Raw genomic sequence first — 16,726 nt, forward strand, 5'->3', positions numbered from 1 at the left:
GTGTAACTGATACCATAGTTTTATATAACTACTCCCATTTAACAGTTGAGGAAACAGAGGCTAATCCAGGTTTTAAATAACTTACTCAGCCAAGTGGACATAACAAGCAACCAGGGGAGAGCCTGATTCTCACTAGCTTGTCTAATCTGGAAGCCTGTACTCTTTCTACCTTTATCACATGGTCAGGAATCTAACATGCACAGACACATTCACACATGTTTCAAACGACTGACACAACAGGGTTACAGCTGCTGAACCTAGGATGGAGTTTATATGTTTTTCCAAGTGTGGTTTTTCCATACTTAGTGTATGTCAGCAAGAGCTGGCAGGTATGTGTCGCCAGGTGGAGTGAGGCAAGGTCTCCTGAATTCCTGCCACTGAGATTACAATTCTAATGCCCTCTGCCTACTTCTCTCCCCTGTGCCAGAAGTGAGAAAGTATTAGTTTACAGAGCAGAGTGAGAGCTGAGAAAGAGTCTGTCTTCCCAGGCTATGAATCAAAGGGCTTCGCCTTCAGTTGCCCTGCTTCCCAGTCTTTGTGTGTGAGGAACCTGCAGGCCTCTTGGTTTGCCCCACTTCATAAGTTGCAGCCTGTGCAGGCAGCCAGCCAGGTTGGGAGAAAATATTTGTTTATATTTATTTTTATCTCACCTTCCTAGAATTTCTACTGTTTGTGCATGTTTAATGATATTTATAATGTATTAGCATAGCAGTCCATGTATATAGCTTATCAGTAAATATATAGAAGATATGTTGATCTGAAGCCCAAACTTTAGAAAAAATTTTTATTGAAGTATAGATTACAATGTGTTAATTACTGCTGTACAGCAAAGTGACAGTTTACACACAGACACACACACACAGAGGCTTGCTTGGTAGCTCAGATAGTAAAGAATCTATCTGCAATGAAGAAGGCCCAGGTTTAATCCCTGGGTTGGGAAGATCCCCTGGAGAAGGGAATGTCTTCCCAGTCCAGTATTCTTGCCTGGAAAATTCCGTGGACAGAGTCTGGTGGGCTACAGTCCGTGGGGTTGCAAAGAGTCAGACACAACTGAGCAACTAACACACATATGCATATATACATACACACACATCTCTTTTTCATAATCTTTTCCATTGTGGTTTATCACAGGATATTGAATATAGTTCCCTGGGCTATACAGGTTATCCATTCTATATATTGTTTTTAATCTATTCCATATGTAATAGTTTGTATCTGCTGATTGCAAACTCCCAGTCTATGCCTCTCGCCCACCCCACCCCCAGCTTGGGAGCCACAAGTCTGTTGTCTATGTCTGTGAGTCTGTTTCTTTTTTGTAGGTAAATTCCTTTGTATCATATTTTAGATCCCACATAAAAGTGACATCTTTTGATATTTGTCTTTCTCTTTCTGACTTATTTCACTTAGTATGATAATCTCTGGTTGCAACCATGTTACTGCAAATGGCATTATTTCATTCTTTTTATGGCTGAGTAATATTCCATTGTATTTACGTACCACATCTTTAGCCATTTGTTTGTAAATGGACATTTAGGTTGTTTCCATGTATTGGCTATGCTGCTATAAACCTGTGGGTGCATATATCTTTTTAAATTAGAGTTTTGTCTGGATATATGCCCAGGAGTGAGATTGTTGAATCATATGGCAATTCTATTTTTAGTTTTCTGAGGAACCTCCATACTATTTTCCATAGTAGCTGCACCAACTTACACTCCCACCAACATTATAGGAGGGTTCCCTTTTCTTCATGCCCTCTCCAGCATTTATCATTTGTTGACTCTTTAACAATGGCCATTTTGACCTGTGTGAGGTGGTACCTCATTGTAGTTTTGATTTGCATCTCTCTAGTAATTAGCAGCATTGAGCATCTTTTCACATGCCTACTGGCCATCTGTATTTCTTCTTTGGAGAACTGTGTCTTTAGGTCTTCTGCCCATTTTTTGATTGGGTTATTTGTTTTTTGTTGTTGAGTTGTATGAGCTGTTTGTAAATTTTAGAAATGAAGCCCTTGTTGGTCACATCATTTGTGAATGTTTTCGTCCATTCTATAGGTTGTCTTTCATTTTGTTTCTGGTTTTATTTGCTGTGCAAAGGCTTATAAATTTGACTAGGTCCCATTTGTTTATTTTTGGTTTTATTTCTATTGCCTTGGAAGACTAACCTAAGAAAACATTGGTATGACTTATGTCAGAGAATGTTTTGCTTATGTTCTCTTATAGGAATTTTATGGTGTCACATCTTATGTTTAAGTCTTTAGACCATTTTGAGTTTATTTTGTGTATGATGAGAGGGTGTGTTCTAACTTGATTTACTTGTGGCTGTCCAGCTTTCTCAGCACCACTTCCTGAAGAGACTGTCTTTTTCCCACTGTATATTCTCGTCTCCTTTTTCAAAGATTAATTGACTATAGGTGTGTGAGTTTATTTCTGGAAACCAAATATTTTAAATTGACATTTATAACTTAATGCTTTTAAATGTTTGGAGGTCAGTATTCTAGGGCAGTAGACCCCAAACCTGATGAGCAGTTCAAGGTCTTGATAAGTTGAAGAAAAAAAAAAATCCACATTTCCTTGCCCCAGATACGTGTACTGAATCATAATGGCCAGGGGTAGGGTCCAATAATGTGCTTTTAAATAAGGACCAGGGTTGGAATCACTGCTCTAGAATATGGTTCCTAAAAACTATCTTATTGCTTATAGTTGCTGGGAAAAAATCTTAGTGCCAATGGTATCAAATAGACAGTTGGAAACCTGTAGTGCTTTGAAGAGTATTTATGAATAGGCTTTCTTGTTGTTTGTTTTCCCCTGTGGAAAGGTAAGCTCCAAGAGGTGGCCATTATCTAGCCTGTTCCCCACTTGTTCCTAGAATAGTGCCTGACACATAGAAGTGTTCAGTAGTAAATATTTGTTGAGTAAATAATGAGACCCTTTCCCTACTGTAGTTAGTATATGTCCCCTCTTTCTTCAAGTACTAGAGAAAGAATTGGTTTCAGCTGCACTGCTGTCAATTTGAAGTGATCTGATAAAGTTCTTGGTTATTCCACTCTTATTGCAGTGTTTTAATGTTCAAAAATTATGTAAATTCTCATATTTTATTACATTTTTAATGCCATCAAAGAAAGTAGTGGAGGTAGGAAGGTGACATAGAGATCTGCTTTGATTTCATTTCTCATTTCAAATCCCTGTGTCTTTAAGGAAAGGGCTAAGCTACAACTTGGTCATTCTCCAGATCCAAGAGGAAATGGATTGTAGCAGTTGTGCCTTTGTAGAGCAGATGTTTTGGTTGGAAAGACTGTCAGCCATCTGACTCATAATAAATCCTCAATTCCAGTAAATTCCCAGTTTTCAGTTACAGTAGGTAGGATGCAAGAAAACAATATCTTCCAGTTTGGGAACTTTGAGCTTGTTTCACATATTACCACTGCCCCCTGTGCATTATTGTGTGTGAAAGGATGAAATACTACGGGAGGTTAAGAGCAATTCCAGGAATACACTCAGTTGATGTTTGTAACGGAGACCATTGGAGGTAAACCAAAGCCACGGACTTGCCTGACATAGTACTAATGACGAGAAACATAATAGCATTGAGTTTTCTTACATAGTCCCCTATTAAAATCATTTCTAAATTATACTGATTTGAATAATATATAAACAGGCCTATAGTTTCCTATTGTCTTATGGGGAGGATTCCCTTTTATTTTTTTCTCCAGAAAACTTTGAAAGTAAGTATATGATTACTTATGTGTTATCTTGAATTTTAGAAATTTGTTTTATGGGGAAATCTACTCATACATATAAGCTTCTCAAAATTCTGCCAAGACCTATATCCAGTGTTTTATATGGATAAATCAAGATTAAAGAAATGATATTAAACATTTCACATTTTGTATTATGAGCTTGCTGGAGGGGAGTTCATTATTGATGGAGTAAACTGGCATCTCATTGTCCTCCCTCTGCTCTTATGTAACAGTCAGTTTCTTTTTAACCATCACTAAAGTGAGCAGAATACCATAATCTTCACAGAAATAGATGAGGAATTCAACATCCCATTGCTTCCTCAGAGAATGACAGACCAAGCGAGAGCACCATTGCTCTAGTCAGGGGCTTGACTCTGATTTCTGAGAGCTGCTTCTTTTTTTTCCTTAATATTTATTTATTTATTTTGGTTATACTGGTCTTAGTTCCAGCTCGTGGGATCTTCATTGCGACATGGGGGCTTCTTAGTTTCTGGGCATGCAAACTTCTTTGTTGTGGCATGCATGTGGTATCTAGTTCCTTGACCAGGAATTGAACCTGAGCCTCCTGTAGTGAGCGACCAGCATCTTACCCTCTGGACCATCAGGGAAGTCCCTCTGAGTGCTTCTTAGGTGACCTCTTCTACCAAGTGAAACAAAAGTTTGGAAGGAAGCAGTTCACTTGTCCAGAACTCCTGATATTTCATGGGTTGGTCTTTGACTTTTTTCTCATCCAGTATCACATTATTTAGAAGTAATACTATTTTCTTTATACTCCTTCTGTATCCTTTTGTTCTTTCCGTTTTTAGCTGATTAAGTGGTCATTGTATACTCAGAAACCTCATTTAACACAGTATGTTAAGTGCTCATTTTTTTGGTCTTTATATTTTAAGGCACATTTGTACATCTTCAGAATTGCTGTCTCATCTCTTCAATGACAGAAAAGGTAGAGAAAACAGTGTTCCTGAATTCACCCACTGATAGAGATGTGGGAGAGTCATAGCAGGAGGCAAGAGGCAGACGATTCTGACTGAGACATAAAGGAGAGAAAGCAGAAGTGGTTAGTTCTATGAGAACATGTCTTATTAATTTTGTCTCTCCCGTGGTGAATCACATGATGCCTTGCACGTACCAGGCTACTGGATTGTAGTGGGAAAAGCATGGGCTATGAGTGAGAGAAATCTGAATTTATTTTCTGATGCTCCACTTACTAGTAGAAAATTTTGGACATTTTGCTTAATCTCTTGGAGAAGTTTTTAGATCTGCAAAATAGAGATGACAATATCTATCTTGAGGGTTGTTGACAACGTAAATTTAGGTATGATATGTGGTACCCAGACAGAAATCAGCCTTATGAAACTATTTTCTGTAAGAAACTGGGACTACTTTAGGTGTCAGATCTTGACTCCAGGATCAGGTGGAGGTCAGCCATTCCTGGTAGATAATTATAACCAAACCTGGCAAAATTCCTTAATTTGGGGGAAAATGGCAGTATTTGGAGAAATTACTTAACTGTGCTGTGATTTGAGAATTATAATATTTTATTATGCAGTTAAGCATAAACATGTACCATAAGACTTTAAAGCATGTATAATGGGTTTCTAATTTAAGATTCCAACTCCTCTCCTCCTTTTGCTTCCTGAGAACAGTGTCTTTGTATGGTCTGGTCTGGATTTTTATCATCTATTAATTCTTTCCTTTTTTATATTTGGAACAATCTCAAATTCATACTAGAAATGTAAGAACGGTACAAAGCATTTTTTTTAACCATTTGAGAGTAAGTTGCAATGTGATGCCCTTGACCTTCATATACTGTAGCATATTTCTTATAAATAAGTACATTTTCCTACACAATTCCAGTATAGTTATAAAGATTGGGAAATTAACATTGATGTAGTTCAGTTCAGTTCAGTCGCTCAGTCATGTCCGACTCTTTGCGACCCCATGAATCGCAGCACGCCAGGCCTCCCTGTCCATCACCAACTCCCGGAGTTTACCCAAACCCATGTCCATTGAGTCGGTGATGCCATCCAACCATCTCATCCTCTGTCATCCCCTTCTCCTCCTGTCTCCAATCCTTCCCAGCATTAGGGTCTTTTCCAATGAGTCAGCTCTTTGCATGAGGTGGCCAAAGTACTGGAGTTTCAGCTTCAACATCAGTCCTTCCAATGAACACCCAGGACCGATCTCCTTTAGGATGGACTGGTTGGATCTTCTTGCAATCCAAGGGACTCTCAAGAGTCTTCTCCAACACCACAGTTCAAAAGCATCAATTCTGTGGTGCTCAGCTTTCTTCACCGTCCAACTCTCACATCCATACATGACCACTGGAAAAACCATAACCATTGATGTAGTACTACCATCCAAATGTAAGACCTTATTCAAATTTTGCCATTTGTCCCACTGATTTCCAAATGGAGAGAAGAATTCCATTTAGAATCATGGATTCTATTCTTTTGTCATGGTCTTCAATTTTTAATAGTTCCTCAATTTTTCCTTGCCATTCACAACCTTTTTGAAGATTATAGACCAGTTTTTTAAAATGTGTGAATATAGGTTGTCCAATGTTCCGCCATGATTGGATTCCATATGTGCATCTGTGGCAGGAATAGCACACAAGTGGTGCTGTGTTCTCACTGCACCTCAAGCGGCACATCTGATCTGTTTACTGATTGATATGATCACCTTGATGACTTGTTTAAATTGGTGTCTGTAAGGCTCTCCACAGCAAAGTTGCTTTTTTTTTTTTAAATGTAATCAGTAAATATTTTGTGGGGTGGTCCTTTGAAACTATACAAATATCCTGTTTTTCATCTAACTTTCTTTACAACAGTATGGACTCATGATTTCCTGTTTGAATTAATGGACTATATAGTCAGTTAGCATCATTGTTTATTTTGATGCTCAGTATTATTTCTATATCTAATCTGTCTGTATTAACCAACCATGTTCATACTGATACCTACATTTCTAATTTAATATGCTGAATTTGTTTATACATATTTGTATCTTTCTTCTTTGAAAGCGATAAATCCCATTATCCATAATGTATTTTGGATATACTTCCCATTATCTATAATATGTTATAGCTATATTACATATATATGTAACCCCTCACCACAGTCTCCCAGTGTTTCTGCTGTCCCTCCGTCACGTGGGCACCTTCTGCACTCCGCTTGGGCTCAGACATCCTGCACCAAATTGCCTTTCTATGGGGACATCCTTCTTGTTCTGCTCTGGCCCACTGTAGAGCTCCCCTTCCCTACATTTAGTCTTGCCCTACAAGCTGCTAGAATATTCTTTGTAGAGCAATCTGATCACATCATTACCTTGTTTGTAATCCATTATTGCCTTGTCCTTAAAAAAACAAACTCCTTGGTTGTGTTGCTGCCTGAGAACTGAAGAAGGTCCTTGCTTCGGGGCTGCAGCTCTTCCAGCCGCCTGACAATGTTGTCTCACTTAGTAGAACAGCCACTGCCCCTGCACAACAACAACTGTGAGAAAGATGAACAGTCTCTGCCACTGCCTGCTGGCCTCAACAGTTGCTGGGTGGGGCTCCCCACGAACAGCAGCAATGGCAATGATAACGACAATGGGAAGAATGGGGGGCTGGAGCATGTACCCTCCTCGTCCTCCATCCACAATGGGGACATGGAGAAGATTCTTTTGGATGCACAGCATGAATCTGGCCAGAGCAGTTCAAGAGGCAGTTCTCACTGCAACAGCCCTTCCCCACAAGAAGATGGGCAGGTCGTGTTTGATGTGGAAATGCACACCAGCAAGGAGCATAGCTCTCAGTCAGAAGAAGTTGCAGAAGGAGAGGAAGAAGTGGATGCTCTTAAGAAAAGCATAGACTGGGTGTCCGACTGGTCCAGTAGACCTGAGAACATTCTACCCAAGGAGTTCCACTTCAGGCACCCTAAACATTCCGTTTCCTTAAGCATGAGTTAAAGTGGAGCCATGAAGAAAGGGGGGATCTTCTCCGCAGAATTTCTTAAGGTGTTCATTCCATCTGTCTTCCTCTCCCATGTTTTGGCTTTGGGGCTAGGCATCTACATTGGAAAACGACTGAGCACGCCTTCTGCCAGCACCTACTGGGGGAAGAGAGGAGCCCCCGGGCCAGCGTGTGACTTATAAAGTGGTGTCTTGTCACAGTAATTCATTTGAACTTGAGACCATTGTAAGCATGACCCAACCTCCACCCTCTTTTAACATATCCAAGTTCCAGTAATTCTCAAATCCAGTATTTTATTCCAACTCTCTTGAGGCATTTTACTAAGCTCATTCCCTTTTTGGCCTGTAAAACACTTTAGAATTTTCTAATAAGAGTTTACTCTTATTTAGAAGTTTGCAAGGGCTTCTTTTCTGCAGACGCCACCAACAGATTGTAATTTTGTCAAGAATGCCATTGTTTCCTCTCAGTACCACCAGACCTAGAACTGCACCCATCATGGTATAAATCTTACTCTTGCAAGATAACTCCCACCTGTCTCTTCAAACTAGACCAGGTTGCAAATGATATGAAAGCTTTGTTGTTTTGTTTTTCAAGACAAAGGCAAGCTTCCCTAAACTTGAATTTATAGTTATGAAAACAGAAAACAAATAAAACAGACAAAATATAACACAAGGGAAAAAAATATCCTGGGCAATAAAGTTATTAAAAAAAAAAAACACAACTCCTTGGCTGAAATGCATTGAAGTTGTTTATGGACAGGCGCTTAAACTTGTCCCAGGACTTTCCTGTGGGCCAGTGGTCCAGTGGCTAAGACTCCACAGTCCCAATGCAGGGGTCCCAGGTTCCATCCCTAGTCAGGGAGCTAGATCTTACATGTCACAACTAAAGATCCCACATGCTGCAACTAAAACCCAGTGCAGCCAAATATTTATGTGTAGACTTGTTCAGCTTCATCTGTCACCCCTCCTCACTAATGTCCATTGTTTCAGCCTTTCTGAACCCTGCCCTGGGTGTGCCATATGCCTCTGTACCCCTATATCTTTCCACATGATCTTCTTCCTTTCACTCCCTTATACTTTCTACTCCTTCAGAGCACTGTGATTCCTTCCAACTAAAAGCATTATCTCTTTGATGCTGTTTAATCACTAAGTCATGTCTGACTCTTTTGCAACTGTAGTCAGCCGGGCTCCCCTGTCTGTGGGATCTCCCAGGCAAGAATACTGGAGTGGGTGGCAGTTTCCTTTTCCAGAGGATCTTCCCGATGCAGGGATTGAACCCACGTCTCCTGCTTGGCTGGGGGATTCTTTACCACTGAGCCACCTGGGAAGCTCAACATTATCTCCTTAAAAAGCTGCATGTGACAGCCAGTTTTGTCCTTTCTTTAACACCACTCCTTTTTTCTGCCAGAGATTTACACCTGTATTATAATATACCTTTATTCCAACAGTTTTAGTCAAATGGTCAGTTATTATTTTTTTATTGTTTATTTAGTTTTCTTACTTGTCTCTGAAGATTTTGAGGGTGTGTGTTCCTAGCACCTTCTGGGTAGTGCCTAACACATAGTAGGGCATTAATAACATGTTTATAGGGATGGATGAATGAATGAGTCCTGAGGTCAGCACCAAAGATATAATCAGTATAGAAGGAGAATGGAATTAATTGAAGGCAGAAGAAAAGAAAAGAAATCTGTGATATATTTTGCCCATGGTGCATAGGCTATAGTAGGTCCAGTCATGGTTTATCTTGGGGAGAAGCCCAGTTTAGTTTGCTGAAGCATTGGGAAGGTGTTCTGTCTGCCCTTGTATTTTTCTTTTTTAATAGTTTGCTTGTTTGTTTTTTAACATAGTTCATGAAACCTGTTTTGGATTATTGTGCAGGTTTTCTTGTACACTTAACCAACATTTGATTCTATAATTAACAGACCCAAGAGAGCCTGAAACTTAAAGGGTTCAACCTCATCTGCTTAATTACATTCTTTCATGCTTATTTGATATTAATATAAACTTTTTTTTATTAAGTTTAATCCACATTCCAGTGTGAACCAGAAATGTTAAGCTGTTAATAGCTTCCCTGGAGAATTGCAACTTGCTTGGATGCTTCAGTACTTTCATCATCATTTATGCATCGTGAAATGTCACAATTTCTGTTCCTAAGCACAAAACTGCAAATGTTCATCAATTGGTCTATCTTCAACCTGTTATTAGCTTAGAAATGAAATATTCTTCACTAACCCAAGCCAGTGATAAAGTCTAACTCAGTTTTTAGTTGATCTAAATCTAGTCATCAGCACTTCTATAATTAGTCAAGTTCTAAATAACAAAGCCACCTACTCAATAGTTATGCTAAGTCCGACATTGAGTTTTTCATTTTGGGAACTTTTTAGTATAATATGTTCTTCATATGAAAATTTCCACTCTTCATAACTTCCTCCTCTTTTGGGGTCTTAACATTTTCTTTTTGATTCACACATACCTCATTTAGTAAGTGGCACAGTGTTGGAAGCAGATTGGAATATAGTAGATTGATGTAGTGAAAAGAAGCATTGATGGAAGAATTAGCAGTCATGAGTTTTGGTTTCAGCCCTGTGACTAATCAACTCTACACATCAGACAAATCACTTCCCTTATCTCAGTTTCTCCATCTATAAATCTATGAAGTGTGGGTGTTGGAATCAACTGCTACAAACTTTATTTTTAATATAATAGAAACCTTCTTACAAGTGAAATCTTTCTCCCAGTGCCCAGTATACAAAACACAGTAGTAGCTGCTCTTAAGACACTTACTCGTAGGTACACATGATCCCAAGTTTTCCCCAGAGCACAGGGTAACAACCCCTGGCCCAGATCTCTAAAGAGTCTGTTGTTTTCTTTTTTTTTTTATAACACTCTCTGATTTCATTTACCCTTCACTCGTGTCCTTTCACCTTTGGCACATAACCAGTATCATTGACCCAAAGGGGATAGTGTCCACAATACCAGCTCTCTTGACCTGGCCCCTTCCTCTGGCTCCTCCATAGCTTATCGATGTGGCCAGTTAGAAGAATATTTGAGAAATATCTGATTGTACTTTTCAGCTTCTACCACAGTTATTTCCTCCATTTAACTCTGAGTTTTTGGAATATGCCACAGAGACTTATTTTTAAATCCTCAACTTTGTCCAAGATACCTTCCACACTCTTCCACAGCCCCATGCAACATCACAGTTCCTCTGTGTTCTCCTCCTGTTTAATCACAGGATGAATATCTCAGTCCATTGCTTTTCAGTTCTCTCTTTATTTTTGAACCTGTTTTCTCTTCCTTAAGTGTCAGTTCTCTAAGTCAGTGCTGCTCAGACTTTAATGTTCTAGAGATCATCTAGGCCTTTGTTATAAGTGTCCCCAAGGTGAAGCTGATGCTGTTGGTCTGATTAGCGAGGCTCCACCCACATAGGCTTCAGCTGCTGGCTGTTCAGGAAGGTAATGCCACACCTGCATTTGGGATCTGGTACTGGTTCTCTGTCTCTATGTGTTTTGAACTAGATAACCTGGAATACCAAAGTGGTTGAACTGTTTTCCTGGAAAAACACCAGGACTTGCTGTTTAGCATCATGCAGGCTGGGAAAGTCAGAGCTCCTTTTCCTGCCTTTTACTACTTGTAAAAGTTTTGCATTTTTGCACTTGCGATGCCCATTACTCTCCTGCTTTATCTCCTTATAAACGTCTAATGTCAGAAAAAGTCTGATGAATTCACTCTTAACACATAGAAGAACTGATGAGTTTTTCAGCCTTGGCTTATAATGATTAATCATATCCTATCCTACTGGTTCCAAATAGGAAAAGGAGTACGTCAAGGCTGTATATTGTCACCCTGCTTATTTAACTTATATGCAGAGTACATCATGAGAAATGCTGGGCTGGAAGAAACACAAGCTGGAATCAAGATTGCCGGGAGAAATATCAATAACCTCAGATATGCGGATGACACCACCCTTATGGCAGAGAGTGAAGAAGAACTAAAGAGCCTCTTGATGAAGGTGAAAGAGGAGAGTGAAAAAGTTGGCTTAAAGCTCAACGTTCAGAAAACTAAGATCATGGCATCTGGTCCCATCACTCCATGGGAAATAGATGGGGAAACAGTGGAAACAGTGTCAGACTTTACTTTTTTGGGCTCCAGAATCACTGCTGATGGTGACTGCAGCCATGAAATTAAAAGACGCTTACTCCTTGGAAGGAAGGTTATGGCCAACCTAGATAGCATGTTTAAAAGCAGAGACATTACTTTGCCAACAAAAGTCCGTCTAGTCAAGACTATGGTTTTTCCAGTGGTCATGTATGGATGTGAGAGTTGGACGGTGAAGAAAGCTGAGCGCCGCAGAATTGATGCTTTTGAACTGTGGTGTTGGAGAAGACTCTTGAGAGTTTCTTGGACTGCAAGGAGATCCAATCAATCCATCCTAAAAGAGATCAATCCTGGGTGTTCATTGGAAGGTCTGATTTTGAAGCTGAAACTCCAATATTTTGGCCACCTCATGCGAAGGGTTGACTCATTGGAAAAGACCCTAATGCTGGGTAGGATTGGGGGCAGGAGGAGAAGGAGACGACAGAGGATGAGATGGTTGGATGGCATCACCGACTCGATGAACATGGGTTTGGGTAGACTCCGGGAGTTGGTGATGGACAGAGAGGCCTGGCGTGCTGCAATTCATGGGGTCGCAGAGAGTCGGACACGACTGAGCGACTGAACTGAACTGATCTTACTGGATCTCTTGTTGAAGAAGGAAGAAAAAAAAAGTTTCTCATCTTCATGTTTTTACATATGAAGTTGGGAGATGGATTCTTGCCATTTTTTTCCTTATTGTTGCCATCAAAATGTCTTGCACATGATAGGTAAATCATAAATGAGTATTGACTTAGTGATAGCACATGGTGTGTTATTTGGAAATTGATTAGAAATGGCAAAAAGATTGCTCTTGCCTTTTTATCTTGTAGGATTTGATCTCTCAGTCAAGTGTTAGAACTTAAATTTTCCTATTATTCTAGAGGATGACCTGAATCCAAGCATAATGGCTCATTCTGCCCAAAATTACACCTACTGATTTATATTGGAAGGTCAAATTAATAAGAAACATAGACCTCTGCTATTTTTGCAAGGGAAGTCTGCTTGTGGAACCCATTTTTGGATCAGTAGTTTCCTGACAAGCATATGTAGTCATTTTTTTTCATACACACATTCATGCATTTGTTCATCAAATATTTACTGGGTGCCTATTTTTGTGGTAGGCACCATACTAGGCACTGGGAATACAACAGTGAATGCAACACTGCCCTTAAGGAACTCAGCCAGATACCTGATAAGAGCACACATGTAAGTAACTTTAAAACAGACAAAACAATCAAATGTTATCATATGAAGGGTGTAGCTACACATCTGTAGGATCCCAGAGGAGAAACCATTACATCAGAGGGCAGGACCAGGAAGTCTTGTGAGAGGACATGGCAGCTGAGGGTGACTTTAGAGAGCAGATAGAATTGGGAGATTTGGGGTTGAGGGATGCAGGGGTGGAAGAAGGCATTCAGGATTGAGTGGCAGGATGGAGTGTGGGCAGCTGCTGCAGTTTAGGTGTGTCGGTGACGTAGTGGGGAAATGAGGTTGGAAAGATACCTTGTAGAGGCTGGAATGCCAGGAGGCACTTTTGAGTCTGAGAGAAAGATGCAGTATTTACTTCTCCGAGCTCTTTTCCACTCTGAAATCATTCATCCAGCCAGTTCCAGAGGGATATGGCTCCAAGCCACTAGATTTTTTCAGAGCTCCTAGCTGCCCTTTAGTTTCTGACGATAACATCAATATGCAAATCAGAAGGTCTCATTATAATACTTTAAGGAGAGAGTGTCTAGTAGGCTCCATTTTCTGTTTAGCACCTGTGGTTTTTTGATTGTCGCCAATTAATGAGGGTGCGGTACCAGGTGGCTGAAATCACGTGGAAGTAACCAATTGCCTAGTTGCCATGGGCACCAAACAGTTTGTGCTCAGAGACTGGCTGGGTGGGTGGGTGCAAAGGTGTTATGCGCTTCTACGGTGCCTTTCCCTTCTGTCCTCACTCACAGAACCTCCCAGGAAGAATCTCTAAGCCCCATAACTCAAAGCCACCTAACAAGGAGAGGAAAGGGTAGAGCTTTAACAGTAGGAAGAATAGCATGGTAATGGATATGACTCAGACCTGGAGTCAGGCAGGAAGGAATAAGAGAAATGAAACAGCGTTTAACAAGCACCTTCTTCATGCCTGGTTCTGTGCTCGGCTACTTTCATACACTTTTGCCAAAGCCATGAGAACCTGTTGCTTCCTGTGATGCCCACATTTAGCATGTCTTACTGAAAAAATACAAAAACATGCAAACTCTTAGCAATTTTTTTTAATTTCTGTAGCTAAAAGATCACCATTTTTGTGTCAGTTGTTAAGTTGTGTGATAAACTTGCAAGGCATTGTATGTGTTCAAATAGTGAGCCACTATGGTTTGACAGCCATTAGTGCTGGCACCTCTGATACATTTTCCTTCAGTGGGTGAGGTTAGGGAGGCTACAGAACAGCGAGGGCAGGCTGTTCCATCCAAGGCTTGGGGTGGGTTACTCTGCCGTTTTAGGTCTTCCCGGATGAGAAGCAGTAAGTGCAGGGAAATAGCCTAGTTGCAGCCCCAGCCTGGTGTGAGGCAGATTGCTCCAGTAAAGCCTTCTTCTGGCATGTGCAGAGGCATGCCACGCCTCTCAGTCCTAAAAGCCCTTTCCAGGTTCTGATTAGAGCCTGGCATTTCATAGTATGCAACAAGTATTTAGATAACCCAGGGATGAAAGTCTCTTTTTAGCACTTAATTCTGTAAATTTCCATTTGCCATGGTTATCATCTGTATGAGTCAGTTTAATCATTTACAAGAGAAAACGTTGGTTGTACATGAAGGAAAACTACCTCAAACCAGCTGAAGCACGTAGGGCAATTTACTGGCTTTCCAAAGTCAGAAAAAGGTTGAAGGCAAACAACAGGAGGAGCAGGACACAGCTGGACCAAGCACATGGATGTGCATGCTGCCAGGACTCTCTTCTCTCTCAGCTCTGCTTCTCTTGGTTGTCATTGTTACTGTTCAGTCACTTAAGTCCATGTCTGACCCATGGACTGCAGCACACCAAGCCTCCCTGTCCCTCACTATCTCCCAGAGTTTGCCCAAGTTCATGTCCATTGAGTTGGTGATGCCATCCAACTATCTCATCCTCTGCTGCCCTCTTCTCCTTTTGTCTTCTCTAGGGTGTGGGCTTTGTTCTCTCATGATGGCCTGGCCTCTTTTGTGGATGGGGAACATGGCTACTGACAGTTTCTTTTGCCTCTATGAAAGGACTAGGTCAATCTTCTAGAGATCCATCAGCTCTTCCCAGGGGGTTGGAACTGGTATCTCTGCCAGGTACTGTAAGGATTGGGGTCTAGGTGTGGGGACTAGAAGAGAAAGGGGCTTCCCAGGAGAAGAGACGGTGTCAGCCAAGTAGTATCACAGATGTCCACTATATCAGCTTTCATTTCAAATCTGTGTTTTCTATCCTTTACAAAGAGCTGTATGAACTCCTATGTAAAAGTTTTATCTACCTTTTTGTTAAGTTTTGGAGACATACTGAGGATGTGGTAAATGGTGTTCATATTTGTCCCATATGTGCTTAAAGAAAACTCACTATTGTTTTAACTTGTTTTGTTGGGCTCCTGGAGAACAGTCTGGCACAAGGTTTGTATCAGTAGGTGTGCGTAAAATCACAACTCAGATGTCTGAGGATGTGGTTTGGTACAATTTGTAAAACAGTTGCAGAAACTGATGCTTATATAAATCAGCTTAGCCTCTTATCAAACTCATTAAGAACACATTGTTAGAGTAATAGGGGAAACCCCGCACTCCAGGTTCTTTCTCTAAAAACGCTGGTGAGGAGAGAAGGTAGTGGAAGCCAGGAAATATTCTGTGCTTCTAATGAGGACCCTGGCTGTATTGCAACTCCCCACCCACCCTCCTATCCCCCCAGCCTCCAGCTTTCTAGAGAAAAGGCTCCGTTTCACACACCATTTAATCAGAAGGTTGGTGTTCTCAAGACTATGTCTGTTAGGTATAATAACTGTTGAGACAGTAGTTGACCAGTGAAATCTTGATTATGATTATTTTGAAAGAGCCGGGAATTCTTTTTTCCCCAAAGTTATTTGTACAACATATGTTTCAATTTAGTTTTATAAACAGAAGCTATAACCAACATATTAGGGGTGAGTACAGCTTCACAAGCAGATTCCTGCATAAATGAGGGCAGTGAAATGGTTTCTGTTTATGAAAATAATAAACAAGATATAAATTAGAAAAATGCTAGCCCCATACTATATCATGACATCTCATAGTAATGAACTCAAGATGTCACTTTTAGAAAACACGGGTGGGTGACAACAGCTCCATCCTGGTGTCTCGGACTCCCCTTCTTAGAGCTCCCGTTTCAAGAATATGGCAGTTATCCTTTCCTGACCTGATGATCAGCTCTTCTTATTTCCACTGAGTGTAGTTAGTTAATCATGTGCTGTTCTGTGCTATGCTTAGTCGCTCAGTTATGTACGACTCTTTATGACGCCATGGACTGTAGCTGGTCAGGCTCCTCTGTCCACGGGGATTCTCCAGGCAAGAATACTGGAGCGAGTTGCCATGCCCTCTTCCAGGGGATCTTCCCAACTCAGGGATTGAACACAGGTCTCCTGCATTGCAGGCAGATTCTTTACTATCTGAGCCACCAGGGAAGCCCTAGTTAATCATAGAATGTGCCTAATTTTACATACAATTGAAGGAAGGTTGATATAATGTCTTCAACTCCACAGCCCTCATCGGTGTTCTCAGAGAAGCCATCCTTCTTCCTTCGATGAGTCTGTGTAAAGATGTCAAATAAATACATTTTGTTTGGCACGGTGATCTTTATAGCTTTTAGTCTTTGTACTCTTAGAATTTTAAATTTCTTGCTCCACAGTTTCTAAAAGTAAACATTAAAACACATAAAGCATATATTCTT

General features: G+C 40.6%; 1 protein-coding gene and 1 pseudogene across 2 annotated transcripts in view; both read left to right on the plus strand.

Annotated features, from left to right (window-relative positions):
- Positions 1-16,726, plus strand: part of BABAM2 (BRISC and BRCA1 A complex member 2) — a 408,503-nt gene that overhangs the window by 183,324 nt on the left and 208,453 nt on the right. The window lies entirely within an intron of this gene.
- On the plus strand, positions 4,729-8,404 carry LOC145503832 (BCL2/adenovirus E1B 19 kDa protein-interacting protein 3-like pseudogene; annotated as a pseudogene). Its single transcript, XR_014051803.1, has one exon. The product of XR_014051803.1 is annotated as a BCL2/adenovirus E1B 19 kDa protein-interacting protein 3-like pseudogene (transcript).

Source organism: Giraffa tippelskirchi, chromosome 4, assembly GCF_054371585.1.
Source record: "Giraffa tippelskirchi isolate mGirTip1 chromosome 4, T2T-mGirTip1v1.2.pri, whole genome shotgun sequence".
Taxonomy (NCBI): domain Eukaryota; kingdom Metazoa; phylum Chordata; class Mammalia; order Artiodactyla; family Giraffidae; genus Giraffa; species Giraffa tippelskirchi.